The 19,088-nt window shown below is 46.6% G+C and overlaps 1 protein-coding gene across 8 annotated transcripts in view; it reads right to left on the minus strand.

The window, feature by feature from the left end:
* The window catches only part of STON2 (stonin 2), a 184,864-nt gene that overhangs the window by 71,709 nt on the left and 94,067 nt on the right, over positions 1–19,088 (minus strand). The gene's annotated exons all lie outside the window — the stretch shown is intronic.

Below are 19,088 nucleotides of genomic sequence, written 5' to 3' on the forward strand. Positions count from 1 at the left end.
TTTTCTTTATCTACCCAAGGACCCTGGCTATTTACAAAATGCCGTGATCTCCCGTCACCTGGTCCCTGGCCCCATTTCTCTGCTCGTACCTAGCTACCTGCTGTAAGGCCTGAAGTTCTATCCAGGAAGGAAACACGATGTTGGCAACCCTGATCTTTGGCACAGCACATTCCTCACGGTGGTACTAGAAAGTGGTGCCCATGTTCCCTTAGAGATAATGCAACTGGGAGTTCCATTCCCAAACCTGCCTCTGGCTTCCTATTCATGCCAGATATAAGATCTGGTAAAATGAGAGATACAACAAATCTCATTTGAATAGCAGAATGATGTTCCGTGAGCTCAGAGATTCTGAGAGGTTAGCCCCTGCGATCCTTCCTTTTTACTGATCAGTGAATGAAATGACATTCGGAAAATGTGTGGGTCACCTGTGGCTGACCTAAACCTGTAGATCAGGGTTGCCAACATCGTGTTTCCTTCCTGGATAGAACTTCAGGCCTTACAGCAGGTAGCCAGGTACGAGCAGAGAAATGGGGCCAGGGACCAGGTGACGGGAGATCACGGCATTTTGTAAGTAGCCAGGGTCCTTGGGTAGATAAAGAAAAACAGGAACCTCCAGACTGACAGGAAGCTGCACATTTTTTGATTGATAAGGTACTGTGGGCACGTACCTTATTATATTGTCTCAGTCATAAAACAATGCTTAAATGTGCACAGGGACACCAAGATATTCTATTGGTATCGCACACACAGAATATACGGTATCACAAATCTGACATAATGTTAGTACACAAGTTAGAACAAGCATCAAATATTTACTTAGAAATAGCTTGTCTTGCATTCTTAGAATTTAAAGGTCACTTGAGAAGTGATTTGACCGATTCGTTTCTCTTAGAAAAACTGTCTAGGGATATCGGGAATCAAACCTCCTTAACTCTCTGAATCTATTTTCCTTTAAAAGCCAGAGACCTTCAGGATCAGTCCACTGGGTTCTTCTTCCCCTAGCACAGCTACAGAAGCATCCCTATGGTTTGGGACATCACTCTGGGCCTTAGCTTGATTCCAGGCGCTTGGATCTGATTCTCCTGCCAGTCTCTCTCTCTCTCTCTCTCTGTTCCCCATCCTCCCTTCCCAGCAGGAAAAGCCTTGAAGGTGAGCTAAGTCTCGGAGAGGCCAGCAGAAAGACGGGAAGAAGAGGAGAGACACAACTGGCTACAAGCGATGCATTTTCCTCTAAGGGTTAAAAGAAAAAGAAGGACAAAGAGCCTAGCTTCTTCCCTCCTCCCCTTTGACTCTGACCCAATGCTAGACGGTCGCTTTCAGCAGGGTACCCAGAAGATGGTAAGGAGCTTATGCATTTGGGGCCACCTGTCCCTACCCTGCCCTACAATTTAGCATCATTTTCATGCCCAATGCAGTGTTTCTTATCCTTAATTATATTCAGCAAAGACTGTCCATCCAGAAAGAAGTCCACACCAGCAGAGGTAGCACAGCCCTCCTCTGACAGAGGCACGCATTTAAAAGACAGAAATGTTTGCTTTGGCTGGTGCAGGGTCAGGAGGGTTGTGGGGAAGGAGCCTTCCTGACGGCACCAGAGGCAGGGCTTGGGCCCCAGCTCAGCTACGTATGCTCTGGTCCCGTTACAGGCGGGGACTCAGCTTCTTGGTCTCTCAGGTAAGGATAATATTATCTACTTCACGAGCCTGTGATTGAAGATTAACCAAAAGAGTACATAAAACGTTCTTTAAACAGCAGAGTTCCAGGTAACAGCATGAATACCGGGTAGTGACCATCGCTCTAAAGGCCTCGGCGGCGGAGCATGACGATTGCTTTAATAGAGAAATAATGTTTCTGTGGTTCATGACCCCTCAGCCCGGGGTCTACTCAGCTGCTGTTCCCAGGTCCATCAGAATAACTAGTAAATGAACACAACTCCAGTAGGAAATGGACCAGCTTATTTTCATGTGGACGCTGATTTTTTTTTCCTTCATCCTTTTCGATTTATCAGCTCTTCTGAACTACTTCCTTTTGGCAGAACTATTTTTAAATCTTTTGTTATGGAAAATTTCAAACATACATAAAAGTAAGAGAGAAAAGTCTAACAAATCGCCACGTAGGTACCACCAGCTTCGATAATTATCAATGTATTCAAATGTCCTTTTACCCTACCCGAATGGAATAAGCAAATTCCAGTATCATATCATTTTATTCAAAAACATTTCTACATGTATATCCAAAAGATAAGGAATAGGTTTGCAAGCATACCCAAAAATGTTACATCAGAAAACTATAATTACTTAATATCTAGTCAGTATGAAAATTTCTCCAAATATCAAAGATTCTTTGGTTCCTTATTCAAATCAATCCTGTAATTAGTTGACAAATGTTGCTTTTTTAAATATAAAAGTTCTTTTTTTATCTTTCCATCTTTATTTTCTTCCTGGCAATTCATTAAACCTGGTTCTTTTGTCATATAGATTGTCCCACAATCAACATTTTGATGATACTGTGATTTAACAAGTTCCTCCACCTCCTGCATTTCCTGTGAATTTATAGTTAGATCTAGGGGCTTGCAAATATTCAGATTTAATTTCTGGATAGGATATTAAATTGATAGGTGGTCTTATGTCCTTCCATCAGGAGGCAATTCATATCAACTACCTCTGGTTTTGTGAGCTAAGCAACCATTGAGAATCAGGGCCTAGTTATACCTGCATAGAGATTGGAAAACGGTGATTTTTTTCCCCATCATTTCTCACATTACTACTTCTTATTAACTGGGTGCTATTATTATTAAAGGTTTACATTTGCCAGAAAGTATATAGTTCCCACTTCTGCTTTTGGCCATGAGGTGTTATGTTAGACAAAATATCAGTTCCTTTCTATCTACATATTTTATTAAAATCCATTATACTGAAAAGATGACCTAGTTTTAAAAATACTCTATTCGATTTCTGGGGAAACAACTGGGAATACTATCCAGAAACCTTCACTCCAAGGCAGAGAAAACGCAAGCCCACAGCACACCATTCAAGTTCAAGCTCGATTCTTGGCAGCATATTTTAGTCAAAGTGTAACAGTTTAACACCCAGTTTTTTCATCTATAAAATAGGGATATAATACCAACTTTGTGGATTTTGTGAGGATCCATGATAAAGTATGCAAAGAGCCTGTTCCAGTGTCCAAAAAAAAAAAACAAAACAGTAGATGCTCCACAAAATGCAGTTACTACTGGTTTCAGCTCTGTCTCCCCTAGACCCAGCACAGATTCTGGCCAAGAGGAGTCACACAATAAATGCTGGATAAATAAATAAAGGGCTGCTGGGCTTACTCTGTCCCACGTTGATGATGGCTTAAAGATGCTGAGAATATAGAAATGAATGAAACAAAGTCTCTACTCATTAATTTACATTTAATTGTGTGAAGGAATGGAGATGGGCATTATTTGCTCCAGGATAATTATCCCAATTGGCTACTTAGAAAATAAGTACTGTTGATAACTCACAGGGTGGGGCAAGAGAGCGGAACAGGATCGACTCAACTACATCACCAGACACATGAGAAGACATCAATTTTCTCCATCAGAATGATAAACCAGTACTATTATTACCTTTGACTTATGCAGTAGACACTTATCTAGCACACTGGGCTCAACTGTATCTTCCCAAAAGACAGGCTGATGTCCTAACCCCCAGAACCTGTGAATGTGAGCTTATCAGGAAATACAGTCTTTGCAAATGTAATCTATTTAAAATGAGGCTTCCCTGGTGGCTCAGATGGTAAAGACTCTGCCTGCAGTGCAGGAGACCCGATTTCGACCCCTGGGTCAGGAAGATCTCCTGGAGAAGGGAACTGCTATCCACTCCAGTATTCTTACCTGGAGAAGTCCATGGACAGAGGAGCCTGTAGGGCTACAGCCCAAAGCTTAGCAAAAAGTTGGACACGACTGAGTAACTGACACTTTCGCTTTTCACTTTCACACTGGACTAGAGTGAGTTTTTAATCCAGCCACTGGTGTCCTCACAAGGGACAGGGAGACTCGGATACACAGGGAAAACCATGGAGAGATAGATTCAGAGATTGAAGTTATGCTGCCATAAAACAAGAAAGGCCCAGAACTGCCAGTAACTATCAGAGGCTAGAAGAGGCAGGGAAGGACTCTTCCTTGCAGTCTTTTGAGCGAGCACGTCTCTCCTGATACACCGACCCCAGGTTTCTAGCCTCCAGAACGAGGAGAGAATGGATTTCTCTTGTTTTAGGACACCCAGCTTGTGGTAACTTTTTTGGGCAGCTCGAGCAAGCTAACACACCCAGGAAACCCAACCAACGATCTGGACCAGTCAGCCTACTTGTGGCTCCAACCGTTTAGTGGGATAAAGAGAGGTGAGGAGAAGGGAGGGGGTCCTGGACAGGAGAACCGGAACCAGTTTTAGTCCATCTTACATCAGCGGGGCCCAGGACTGACTCATCGGAGCTGTGCAAGTACCAACAGGTAAGCCTGCTTTACCTGAAAAGCAGGGAGACAGAAGCCACAGAACTTGCTGACATGGATACCTTGGGAATGAGACTGCTCTTTGTGAAGTCTGGCAAGGGAGATACTGATGGCCTCTTCCACAGGATAAAGGGGGAAACACAAACACTTCAGACACCGCGGGAGAAGCCTGTGTCCCAGGCACCCACCTCTCTACCCTGACGGGTCTCGAGAAGGCTCGATGGCCTAGCAGAGAAGCTGCCAAGCGCTCCCTAGTTACCCAGCCCCTGCCACCTGAGCCCTGAGCTCTGAGTGCCATGCGGAGCCTCTGCCACCCACCCCCTCACACTCAGTGCAGTAAAGAACTCAGCCTGGGAGAGGTGCTAGTCTGGTGCTCTTTATAAAGTCCTTATCTGGATACTGGGCTTCCCTGGTGGCTCAGCTGGTAAAGAATCCACCTGCAATGAGGGAGACCTGGGTTTGATTCCTGGGTAGGGAAGATCCGCTGGAGAAGGCACAGGCTGCCCACTCCAGTATTCTTGGGCTTCTTCTGGTGGCTCAGCTGGTAAAGAATCCACCTGCAATGCAGGAGACCTGGGTTCAATCCCTGGGTTGGGAAGATCCCCTGGAGAAGGGAATGGCTACCCACTCCAGTATTCTGGCCTGGAGAATTCCATGGACTGTATAGTCCATGGAGTCGCAAAGAGTAGGACACGACTGAGCGACTTTCACTTTCGCTTGTCTGGATCCTGGGGTAGGACCAGTGGCCTGGCCATTCACAAATGCCTTTGCAGCCCCCTTTCTGTGCCAGCTGCTGGGCTCGATGCTGGAGTCTAAGAACGAGCTACCACTTCTGATAAATCAATTATCTTAGGGATGAGGGATTCTCAGTGGGTCAAGAATCTGCCTCCAACGCAGGAGACACAGGAGACACGGGTTGGATCCCGGGGGCAGGAAGATTCTCTGGAGGAAGAAAATGGCAACCCACTCCAGTATTCTTGCCTGAAAAATCCCATGGACAGAGGAGCCTGGCGGGCTACAGTCCTTGGGGTTGCAAAGAGTCGACACGACTAAAGTGTATGGGATTAGGTATGGCTCCTTTTCTTCCTCTTACACTCTCTTTTAATTTTATAATAATGTTTTATAATGAAATACTTAAAACTCTGATCTAAGTTTAAAAAGAGATGTGGGAAAAGCTACATGTATGTGTATATATGAATGTAGTTTATATATCATACATACATATCTCCCCCTACACACACACACACACACACACGTGCACAGGCACACATGCGCGCACACTGCTCAATCTCCCCACAAGGCACAGCACTAGGAACTAGGAAGCCAGGGCCTGCCCTCCGGTCCACCCACCCCCACACCACACTGCCTACCACTGCTTCGCAGCACATGAGTCAGTCCTTAATTGGTGGCTAATTATCTCAAGTGTGCCAGTCTTATTTCCCCAGACGAGCTCCCCGAGGGCAGGAATCCCCTCCTTTCAGCCCATCTGTTAGGACCTGCTCAAAAGCCCACCAGGCCCCAGGATTAGCAGGCCTTACAGACTGGACGATGCAATAGACGTCTCTGGACATTCCTGGAAAACAAGGACGAGCTGCCTGGGGATTATATTTGGGCAAGGAAGGAAGCAGAAGAGAGCGGGCCTGAGAGCTCTGCTCACATGTAGGGTCTGCTTATTCATGACCTATCCGTTCACCATATGGCACCACCAAGACCGCGGTGTAGAACAGGCAAACAGATTGAGAGAGAGGCACCTGTGAGGCACCAGCACCTGGGGAACAGATGTGTGTGCATGCACACGTGCGCATGTGTGTGCATGTGTGTGTGTGCGTGTACACATATGCACACTGGCATGTGTGCATGCACACGCATGCCCCCTGGCATGCATAAAACACTGGGAGGCTACAGCAAATAAAAGCCTCTGTGGTGGGTTCTGGAATTGTATTGCTCCTTCATGATTGCCATGGGTGCTTTGGAGGCCTGCTGGGAGCAACCAGGATAATTTAGTCCCAAATGTCTTTGGAAATGTGGAGTACTACGTGCCAGCCATGGTGACTTAGTGGTAAGGAATCTGGAAGAATCCACTTGCAATGCAGGAGACACGTGTTTGATCCCTGGGTCAAGAAGATCCCCTGAAGAAGGGAATGGCTACCTGCTACAATATTCTTGCCTGGAGAATCCCATGGACAGAGGAGCCTGGCGGGCTCCAGTCCATGCGGTTGTCGAGTCTGACACGACTGAGTGACTCCAACAACAACCACCCGTGCCAGACTCTGAGCTAAGTCCTTTATGTCTGTTCCTTGATGGATCCCATTCAGAGGCTCTGCCTCCGGGTAGTCCTATCCCTGTGCCAGTGGCTGGGAAACTGCCGTGAAAGCACAGATCTCCTGTTTTGGTGACACCTGCATAGATTTTCTCGGAGAAGGCAATGGCACCCCACTCCAGTACTCTTGCCTGGAAAATCCCATGGAAGGAGGAGCCTGGAAGGCTGCAGTCCATGGGGTCACTGAGGGTCGGACACGACTAAGCAACTTCACTTTCACTTTTCACTTTCCTGCATTGGAGAAGGAAATGGCAACCCACTCCAGGGTTCTTGCCTGGAGAACCCCAGGGACAGGGGAGCCTGGTGGGCTGCCGTCTATGGGGTCGCACAGAGTCGGACACGACTGAAGTGACTTAGCAGCAGCAGCATAGATTTTCTGCATGACCGCAGTTCAACACTACCGGGAGGGAGGGAAGAGGAAAGTACTAAGGGACGTTGTGAGTCCCAAGCCCTTTTTCTTCTCCGCTTGCGTCCATCAGGTAGCAATATGAGTGAGGAGCTCTGACCAGAGACCCTGAAATGATTCCACAAAGCCATCTCCATGCATCTCTCTGTCCTTGAGCAGAAGGGGAAAGAGAACCTCCCTGAAGCTGCTGAAGGAGGGTTAAAAGCAGATGACCCTATATTTGAGACAGCAAAAGAGACACAGATGTAAAGAACAGACTTTTGGACTTTGTGGGAGAAGGCGAGGGTAGGATGACTTGAGAGAATAGCATTGAAACATGTATATTATCATATGTGAAACAGATTACCAGTCCAGGTTCAATGAATGAGACAGGGCACTCAGGGCTGGTGCACTGGGATGACCCTGAGAGATGGGCTGGGGAGGGTACGGGGAGGGGGGTTCAGGATGTACACCTATGGCTGACTCATGTCAATGTATGGCGGGAACCACTACAATTTGTAAAAATAATTAGCCCCCAATTAAAAAAAAAAACCTGCATCCTCCTTCCTCTCCATACAGAGCGGCTAATGGAGGTGAGAGCCATAGAAACCAAACAAAAGGCGCCCAGGAGCCACACATCCTCCCCCGCCTGCTGCCAGCCGCTGTGGGAAGGGGAGGGGGCGGCTCTCCTCAACAGCTTAATGCAGATCGGGGCTGTCATCTTCCCAGGGAACAGACTCCACGGCTGGCTGAGAGCGAGCAAGTGTTATCCTCAGGCAACACAGCAGACAGATTCTCCTTTGAATCCAAAAGTCAGCAACAGAATGGATCACAAACATGTGGATGGGGTTCTAACCCCCCCACCTAATCTAAGGAGGCTGGGTTCCTCCCAGAACCAGCCCCATCCACCCACCCATCCTCACCCCCACCCCCAGTCTCTCAAAACCAGGCTCCCAGCCAGTTATCCCATGTCACAGCGGGAAGGGGTGAAGCTGGAGGTGGGGCGGTGCAGGCGGCTTTCCTGGGTTCCAGCCACAGAAGGCACTCTCAGGCCACGTCCCCTGGGGTCTCATGGTAATGGGCGAGTCTGTCTGACAGCATCTATTAGCAAATGAGAATATTCAGCTTGCTGTGCAGATTTAAGAAGATTGTGAAAAAAAAATCACAATCACACCCTAAAATGTCCAAGATGCTAAGTACATCAATGACCCAAAAAAGGCAAGTACTTTGCATACATCACAAGCAAGCACTGCGTTTTAACCCAGCAAAGAAAACAGAGCCATTTCCTTGTTGGGCTTATTTTATTTATACCCTTTAAAATCGCTCTTCTGGGGATATAAATTCCATGAAAGAAGTCATCATTTTTTTTGGACATTAAACATATTTTACTGTTGAGGTCTCCAAATAGGCTTGAGTGTATTAAACCTACCTCAGTGCCTAGGACTTCTTTTGTCATCTTTGTAGAACTAAGCTGAACGGTAAGCTGTTCAAGTAAACAGCTTACAGGTCAACTGTTTCTGGGACTGAGGCTGCCATACAGAAAACAGATGATCTATCCTTTATCAATCCAAGGCATGATGATAATAACTATAATAATAATAATCATTATATTATTATTATACTAGAAGAGCTGACAAGAAGCACACCTATAGTATCAAGCACTTTTCTAAAAGCATTAAGTACATTTTTCGGCCTTCTCATCAAACCTATGAAATTATTAACACTACTATGATTGTTCTGTGGTTTCCCCGTGACTCAGCAGTAAGGAATCTGCCTGCAATGCAGGAGATCCAGTTCGATCCCTGGATTGGAAAGATCCCCTAGAGGAGGTCACAGCAACCCACTCCAGTATTCTTGCCTGGAGAATCTCATGGACAGAGGAGCCTGGTGGGCTACAGTCTAAGGGGTCGGACACACACAGAGCTGGACACAACTGAAGTGCCTTAGCAATGATTGTTCTATTTTCCTAGACAAAAGAAACTGAAGCTCAGGAAAGTTAAGTGTCTTGTACAAGGTCAAACTGCTCATAAGTACAGAAGCCAGTGTTCAACCCAAGCAGTTGGTTGCCAAAGGACTAGTGGGCAGATAGCAAACGTGGCTTGAACATGGAAGGGGCTGCCTCTCTAGGGAGAGCATCCTTCAACGTGAGGTGTTCAGGCAGTGACCACTGTACCAAGGACCCATATACACACTGCTCAGTATAAAATGGAGAGCCGATAAGGACCTACTGTACGGCACAGGGAACTCTACTCAGTAATCTACAGTGACCTATATGGGGAAAGAATCTAGAAAAGAGTGGATATATGAACATGCAAAACCGATTCACTTTGCTGTACACCCAAGACTAATACAACATTGTAAATCAACTCGTCTCCAGTGAAATTTATTTTTAAGAGCTTCACTGAGAACATGGGCTAACTACCCGCTCTGGTCCCTGGTGATACTCAGTTCTTCACATTCCATTACTCTGAGCTGTTAAGTAGTTACACTGAGTAGGTGTCACTATGGCCAAGCTTCAGATGAAGAAATAGAGGCTTGGAGGCATTAAGTGATTTCTTAAAGCTTGATCACTGCTAAGTGGGAGAGTGAAGCCTCCAATCGAGGTCTTCTGACTCCTAGTCCAGGGCTCAGTCCAGCACGCCAGGGATCCACATCACTGGAGGTAACGTGAAGGGGAGGACGGGCCTGGAGAAAACCTAGTCAAGGGCCAGAGTCAGCAGTACACATGCACGGCCTGGGCAGAGGGTGGTGGAAGTGCACTCTGGAGGCTTATTTAAAATGTGGGATGGTGGCAGCCCACAGTGGCATGAAAGTGACCCAGGGGAAAGGACATGATGCCCATCCTTCCAAGGGTGAGGAACTTAGGATCACAGAGGAGGAAGGGAAGCCAGACAGCTTTAGGACAAGAAAGTCAAAGGAGCAGGTCTTCCTCAGAGGCTAAAGAATCTGCCTGCAATACGGGTTTGAGCCCTGGGTCAGGAAGATCCCCTGGAGGAAGGCATGGCAACCCACTCCAGTATTCTTGCCTGGGGAATCCCATGGACAAAGGAGCCTGGAGGGCTACAGTCCATGGGGTCACAAAGAGTCAGACATGACCAAAGTGACTTAGCACCCATGCAAGTACAAGGAGCACAAAAACGGGTAGAGAAGGTGAACTATTTTCTCACTATCAACAAGAGTTTGAAAGATACAGGTGACTGAGGATGGAGCGTGTGCTCAGTCACTCGGTCGTGTCTGACTCGGGCTCCTCTGTCCATGGAAATTTCCAGGCAAGACTACTGGAGCAGGTTGCCATTTCCTACTCCATGGGACCGTCCTAACCCAGGGGTCCAACTCCCATCTCTTGCGTCTGCTGCACTGGCAGGCAGATTCTTGACCGCTGCGCCACCTGGGAAGCGCAGGATGGAGTCAGTGAATGAGGAAAAGGCGGAGCGGGGCAGAGGGGCTCTGGCCTCAGATGGATGACGAGTGGCAGCGGGGATGGGGGAGACGGGGGATTGCGAGGGGCGGGGCTCTAAAAGGAAAGGCGTAGCTGCTGCAGAAGCTGGGGAACCTTCCCAGGGTTCCATGTCCTAGTCCCAAAGCTCTCACCAGAATATTAGTATGAGGATGGGAGAGGCACTGTGAGTTTTAGATGAGACGACATGTGTAAAAGTACCTGATGGTGCCTGGCAGAGAGCAGGGACCTGAGAACTTTTTGCTGAAATTAAAGCTGAGTCCTGTAGACCTTCCCTGGTGGCTCAGATGGTAAAAGCGTCTGCCTACAATGCGAGAGACCTGGGTTCGATCCCTGGGTCGGGAAGATCCCCTAGAGAAGGAAACGGCAACTCCCTCCAGTACTCTTGCCTGGAAAATCCCATGGATGGAGGAGCCTGGTGGGCTACAGTCCATGGGGCTGCAAAGAGTTGGAGATGACTGAGCAACCTCACTTTCTTTCAGTTTCACTTTTCTGTAGACCTTGGGAAATCTTCTCCTCTCTGTTGGCTTCTGTCTTTTAGCCAAATACTTACCGTGTATACTGTTACGGGCACTGTGTTTGAGGTGATCTGAGAATGACTCGATGGACATGAGTCTGGGTGAACTCCGGGAGTTGGTGATGGACAGGGAGGCCTGGCGTGCTGTGATTCATGGGGTCGCATAGAGTTGGACACGACTGAGCAACTGAACTGAACTGAACTTAAGAATGAATCAGATATTGACACAGTTTTCAGTCTCACTGATAGAGACTATACTGCAAACTGATGGTCAATATTCACTTGTTCAGCAAATAATTACTGAGCATCTATTGTGTGCCAGGCACTTGGTGATGTACCAGTGATGACAGAAAGTCCCTTCGAACAAGGAGCTCGTATGCAGCTAACAGACGATATCAGAAACAGACAAATATCATCAAGTGAGGTTAAGGGCAATGGAAAAATACAAAACAGGGTAGGAGGACAGAATGAAGACAGGAGCACAGGAGGCCCTATGTCACATGGGGTGATCTGGGGAGGCCTCCCCGAGGGAGCAACTGAGCAGAAACACGAATGCAGTAAGGGAGGGAGGTGTGTGACCATCTTGAGGAGTGGTTTTTCCAGATAGAGGGACTAGCAAAAGAAAGAGTCCTGAGGCAAAGAACAGCATATGAGCCAGTTCTGTATGAACATGACAAAGCAGAAAGGAGTGAGGGATCCAGTGGAGCTGCTGTGGTAGAGAAGTTACTCCTGCTGGGGGAGTGTTGGTGTATTTCGGGAAAGCATGATGAGGAACCAAGGCAGGCTTCCTGGAGGTGCTGACGTCTGAGATGGACCTTGATTGAGGGACCATATGGACTCCTGGCAAAAAACACTGGCAACCAAACCCCAAAGAGAGGAAAACAGAGGATGTGCGTGGGGAACAAAGAAGCATTTGGTTTAGACGGACAGTGTAACTGATAGAAGGTGGTGGTTGACAATCAAGCAGGAAAAGTAAGACCAAAAAAAGGAGGGAGAGAGAAAGGGAATCATACTTTATACGATTTCACTTAATTACTATTTACTTCAGTAAATAATCATTTTTTTCCATTAGATGAAACAAATATTTCTCTTAGTAAATAGCTCCCAATACACACTGCTGCTGCTAAGTCACTTCAGTCGTGTCCAACTCTGTGCAACCCCATAGATAGCAGCCCACCAGGCTCCCCTGTCCCTGGGATTCTCCAGGCAAGAACACTGGAGTGGGTTGCCATTTCCTTCTCCAATGCATGAAAGTGAAAAGTGAAAGTGAAGTCGCTCAGTCGTGTCCAACTCTTAGCGACCTCATGGACCGCAGCCTACCAGGCTCCTCCGTCCATGGGATTTTCCAGGCAAGAGTACTGGAGTGGGGTGCCATTGCCTTCTCCGATACACACTGCTAAGCTCATTTAAAGATGACGAACTGTGGGACTTCCCTGGCGGTCCAGTGGTTGAGACTCCTTGCTCCCAGGGCAAGGGGCAAGGGTTCGATTCCTGGTCAGGGAACTAAGATCTGAGTTCCTTACGGCTCACAGCTCCACCAAAAAAAAAAAAGACAACCTGAAGACAGGTTAAACCTGAGACTGAGCCATGGATGACAGAGTAAGGAGGTCAGAGTTCAGGCAGGGAAGTCCTAGAAGGTTTGTGAACACAGGCGGCACTGTGCCACCCTGGGGTGAACACAGTGAGGACTGAGGTTGCAGGGTCAGGGACAAGCAAATGACGGTACAGACCTCAGACTATCGACTTCCGGGATTGCCTTCTTTCTTTTGAAGAGTTGGCCCTTCCACATCCCCGGATGAGAAACAGATATGGCGCTCGGACTATACTCATTACATCACATCATTTTACACATGGTATTTTAGCATCCTTGGGTTTTTGCATCCACAGGGGCTCCCGGGGTCCCTGCAGAGATCAGGCATGCAAGCATGTATGCTCGGTTGTGTCCAACTCTTTGTGGCCCCCTGGACTGTAGCCCACCAGGCTCCTCTGTTCATGGGATTCTCCAGGCAAGAATATGGGAGTGGGTTGCCATTGCCTACTCCAGGGGATCTTCCCAACCCAGGGATCGAACCAGCATCTCTTGCAACTCCTGCCTTGGCAGGTGGATTCTTTAACCAACTGCGCCTCCTGGGAAGCCCGAAAAGATGGGGGGGATGACGATATTCCCAAGGTCACAGGGCACAGTGATTGGCCTATATTAAGTTTCTAGTACCTGATTACTAGCCCACCCAATAAGAAGTTCGGAAACAAGAAAAGCACAGACCTGCGCAATCTAGTCCTCTTTTTCTTGTGACTCATGTTCTGGGTGACACACTCAGGACCTGCCCACAGAAGGCTGGACATTCTGAACTTTTTCTAACTGTCACAAGGCAAAGTGTCAAGAAGGTCCTCAAACTTTGAAAACTTGGATTTGGGGTTTTTAAAATAAAACAAAATAATACAAATTGTGGTATATTAATAATATAATAAAGCACTACTCAGCAATAGAAAGGAATGAATTATTGATACATGCAACATGGATGAACCCCCAAATAATAATGTGTGAGAGAAGCCAAATTACAGAAACTACGGTACGATTCCACTTAGACAAGATTTTTAAAAATGTAAGCAAGTCTGTGTAGGCAGAGTAAGGGGTGCCTGGGGCAGGACTTGGGAGTGGGGACAATTAAGGAGAAAAGGAGGATTACAAATGGACACCAGGAACTTTCGAGGGTGGCGGATGCATTCATTATCTTGATTATGGTGATGGCTTCACCAATGTAGACAAGTGTCAGAGCTCATCACACTGTACCCTTTTAATGTGTTTCGTTTATTGTGTGTCTATTATACCTCAATAAAGCTGGAGGAAAAACAGAATGTTCTGTCTGCGGATCTTAAACAAAGCCCCTATAATCAGGGGAGAACTACACATTTCCATGAACTTTGTGGCACAGATCTTGTGTATTCACGAACAGCTGTGTTCTCTGCTTTCTGGGCACGAAGCGAGACCACGTTTTCCAGCCTCTCTGGCAGGAAGGCATGGCCAGGCCTTGAATTCTGGCCGGCAGATTGTGCACGCCCACCTCCCACCCACCACCTGAATGGAGGAGACTCTGAGGGCAAGTGGGTCCCCGAACTCTGGAGCACAGCACCCTGTCACCAGTACCCACGGTGGCGAGAATGAGAAATAAACCTGAACTCTGCTGAGCCACTGAAATCTTTGGAGATGCTAGAGCAGTTAGCCTCCTCGCCAAGGCATCATATAAATTACTTAAACATCATGAACATATCTCAATATTTGACATAAAGTATATAAAATATATATGACACATAAGACAAAATATATCATTAACACATGTATCGTACAATACATGCATGCGTGCTCAGTCACATCTGACTCCTTGAAACCCCACAGACTTTAGCCCACTAGTTTCCTCTGTCCGTGGGATTATTCTGGCAAGAATACTGGAGTGGGTTGCCATTTCCTACTCCAGGAATATTCCTAATACCAATACTACTATTGGTAGCTGAAGAGAGAGCAAATCATTGGAACTTAAGAAGCCTTAGTTTTGCCCTCTGTGAAAAGGCAGGACATTTTTCTTCTTATCTCATGGACTATAATAAAGAGTGAATAAATTTATATATGTATTTGAAAGCTTTTTGAAAAAAAGTATGTTTTTCACCTACAATATAATTACTTTAACTGCCATTACAAATGTCCGTATTTGATAGCCTTAGGACAAGCTCACGGTATTACTCCTATCCAGGACTAATTTGTGACTTTTCTTTGTTCCAAATCAGATAGTCTCAGCTCCAGCAAGTCCCTCATATTTGATATAATCTGAGCAGCCAGAGGATGAGATGGTTGGATGGCATCACTGACTCGATGGACATGAGTTTGAGTAAGCTCCAGGAGTTGGTGATGGGCAGAGAAGCCAGGCGTGCTGCAGTCCATGGGGTCACAAAGAGTCGGACACGACTGAGCGACTGAACTGAACTGAACTGAGCAGCCATGACCTGAAAACCATTCACTGGGATAATTCTTAGCAATAATAATAATGCTAAGCAATAATGTTAGCAATTCAGGAACAGCAGTGAGAGCAACTGGGTGCCTATGGGGCCCAGATGTGCCCAGTCACCCGCTCTGCTTCAGAGGGTGCCCCCAGACCCTGGGTTAGACCTGGTTTTGGTGCTTTCTCTGGCTTCAGTTGTCCCCACACTCCAGCTTCTAGACCACAGTCCACTTACCCAGGACTCTAGAGTCCTTTGCCTAGATAGCCATGGGCCTGCTCTCTGATCTCTTCTCCCAAGATTTCTCAACTCCCAAGATTTCTTCCAGACTCTTCCGGGTAGCACTAGCGCTGCCATGGGAAAGTTAAAGTGTTAGTCACTCAGTCGTGTCCAGCTCTTTGTGACCCCACAGACTATGGCTTGCCAGGTTCCTCTGTCCATGGAATTCTCCAGGCAAGAATACTGGAGTGGATTGCCATTCCCTTCTCCAGGGCATCTTCCCAACCCAGGAATAGAATCCAGGTCTCCCACATGGCAGGCAGATCCCGTGCCAACTGAGCCACCAGGGAAGAACTACCATACGTACAATAACAAAAAGTTCTGCCTATAATACTACATTTCAAGCAGGTGAGATCAGACATCTTCATCGAATGTCACCTCTTCATTTTGGAATTAGTGATCTCAATCTAAGTTACACCACTGTAACAGACAACTCCAAAATACTGTGGACTTATAATTATGAAGATTTATTTTTCCCATAACATCCATCGAGAATTAGCTAAGCTTGGTCCACATCCTTCTGAGGCTCAGGCTGAAATGCAGCCCCATCTCATCTGAGCATTCGTGGGAACTGCCCAAGCAGTTCTGATGCAGGCCCATGTAACAGATATCCAAGTATCTCAGAGCAAGGACCAAGCTAAAACCGTTTTAATAAAGTATGTCTCATCCTCCATGACCAATGCATGTTCATACCAATCCAGAAGGCCAAGATGGAACTGTGACTTCCTAGCCTCCTCAGAGCATGACACAGAAACCTCTCTGTGCAGCTAGAAGACAGCCCCGGCCGGAGGGTCCTTCCCTGCTCTCTCCCCTCCCCTAGCCTCCTCCATTCCCCACTGTCCTCAGCTCCAGGCTTTATTCCCAGCCCCTGCAGGCCTAGGGCTGCACATGCCCACAGTGCGGGCTGCATCCAGGCGCACAGATCTGGAAAGAGATCAGAGAGCAGGCCCACGGCTATCTAGGCAAAGGACTCTAGAGTCCTGGGTAAGTGGACTGTGGTCTAGAAGCTGGAGTGTGGGGACAACGGAAGCCAGAGAAAGCACCAAAACCAGGTCTAACCCAGGGTCTGGGGGCACCGTCTGAAGCAGAGCGGGTGACTTTGACAAAGGGAAAAGCACATGGAAATTTATGCTGGAAATGTGACTTCTACCTGCATTGCACTGGTCAAGAAGCAGGTCCCGTGGTCAAGCCTGACATCAATGGGGCAGGAATATCATCCTGTTGCAAAGGGGCCTCTGTCATGGGGAGGGATCAGGAATGTTTTGGCCACTGATACAGGCCAACTTTGTTTTTATTGCATTTTGCTTTATTGCACCATACAGAGGTTTTGTTTTTTTTTAACAGACTGAAGTCTTGTGGTGCCCCTGCGTCTAGCAAGTCAATGTTCCAATAGTATTTATTTGCTTACTTTGTGTCTGTGTCCTATTTTGGCAATTCTTACAATATCTCAAACTTTTCCATTATTACATGGTTATGGTGGTCTGTGATCAGTGATATTTGACATTACTATTATAAGTGCAGATGTGGTGGAAACGGCAAGAGAACTAGAAATGGAGCCTAAAGATGTGACTGAACGGCTGTCATCTCATAATAAAACCTTAACAGGTGAGGACTTGCTTCTTATGAAGAGCAAAGAAAGTGGTTTCTTGAGATGGACATTCCTCGTGGTGAAGATGCTGTGAAGACTGTTGACATGGCAACAAAGGATTCTGAATATTAGGTAAACTTAGTTGATAAATCAGCGGCAGGGTTTGAGAGCACTGACTCCCATTTGGAAAGAAGTGTTACTATGGGTAGAATGCTATCAAGCCTGCTATAGAGAAATCATTTGTGACAGGAAGAGTCAATCAATGTGGTAAACGCCATCGCGGTCTTATTTTAAGAAGTTGCCAGAGTCACCTCAACCTCCAGTCAACATCGAGGCAAGACCCTCCACCAGCAAAAAGATGACAACTTGTCAAGGCTCAGGTGTTGATTAGCATTTTTTAGCAATAAAGTATTTTTGAAATTTTTAATCTTTTATTAATCTGGCTGCACCAGGTCTTAGCTGTGGCGTGCAGGATCTTCAGTCTTCCTTGAAGCATGCAGAATCTTTAGTTGCAACATGCAGCATCTAGTTCCCTGACCAAGGATTGAAGCCAGGCCCCCTGCATTGGGAGTATTAGCCACTGGATCACCAGGGAAGTCCCCCAAAAGTATTTTTTTAATTATGGTATCTATCTTGCTTTTTAGACATAATGCTATTGCACACAAAATAGACTCTAGTATAGTGTGACTATAACTTTTACTATACTAGGAGACCAAAAAATTTGCATGATCCACTTTATTGCAAAATTCACTTTACTGTGGTGGTCCGGAAAGGAACCTGAAATATATCCAAGGTCTTCTTTCTTTAGACATCAGTTATTGCTGTCATTGTTGCTGTTATTGTTGCTGTTGTTCAGTCACTAAGTCATGTCTGACTCTTTGTGACCCCACGGACTGCAGCATGCTAGACTTCTCTGTCATGCACTACCTCTCAGACTTTGCTCAAATTCAGGTTCATTGAGTCGGTGATGCTATCTAACCATCTCATCCTCTGCTTTCAATCTTCCCCAGGATCAGGGTCTTCTCCAATGACACCAGACACCAGTACTGAGGGTTCAAAGAAGGTGAGCAAAGCCCAGGGGTTGAAAACAAGGATTAACAGCTTACAACTGGTTGCTTTCTCAATGCTTAATGCCTTGCCAGAAGCAGACACTCAGTGTAAGGGAGGTGGGGGGTGGGGGGTGGGTACTGAGATATGCCAAAGTGGAAAATGCCCCCACAATCCCAGCATCCTCTTTGGGAAAAGGACAATTACTTGGCAAAAGGAAAGCAGCAAGTCTCCCGGGATACATTCTGGCTCAAACTAATAATGTGTTGCTTGAGGCAACCAATTTGTACAAACAAACCAACCCTGAAGAGGAGGAGGGGGAGGCCCCTCATGAAAGTAACCCTGGCACTGGCTTCCTGCCCCATCCAGCCCTCTCTCTCACCCCACCTTCCCTCCCACCTCTTTTCAGGAAAGCATTTTATTCCTGATTCTAATTCTGCGGGAAAATGCCATAGACACAAGTGGTTTCCCCAAGCATGCTGATGAGCCCACCCTTCAGTCAGTAAGAAGAGAACAGATAAAAGAAACTGCCTTTCTCTAAAGGCAGTTTACACAAATTAGCCAGCAACATAAAGTGGGACTTCTTTGGGGTTCCATTTAGCCATTTTTCCAAAACATGAAAGAATTTTCCTCCCAGAGACTCAGTCCTAGATCTAAAACAAGAGGAATTCTGAGAACCACTTGATATTGCTACCATCATAATAACTACTCCTTATTTTATTCCAGAAACTTTCTGTTCCAGATCTCGTGGAACCTTCAGAATAAACCTGCAAGCTCAGAGTTATCATTATTATTTCCATTCTACAGTTGAGGAAACTGAAGGTCACTGAGGTTAAAGAATCTGCCATATGTCACAGAGCAGAGAAGCAGCAGAATTGATGTTTGGTCTGTCAAACTCAGAAGATTACGGCTTTCCATTACACTATATTTACTTCCTGCAAAGAATAAGCAACTAGCATTATGCTAGTGAGAAATCAAACACAAGTGCGTGACAGCAAAACCTGAAATTCTAGCCT

The sequence above is a fragment of the Bos indicus genome, chromosome 10 (genome assembly GCF_029378745.1).
Source record: "Bos indicus isolate NIAB-ARS_2022 breed Sahiwal x Tharparkar chromosome 10, NIAB-ARS_B.indTharparkar_mat_pri_1.0, whole genome shotgun sequence".
Classification (NCBI taxonomy): Eukaryota; Metazoa; Chordata; class Mammalia; order Artiodactyla; family Bovidae; genus Bos; species Bos indicus.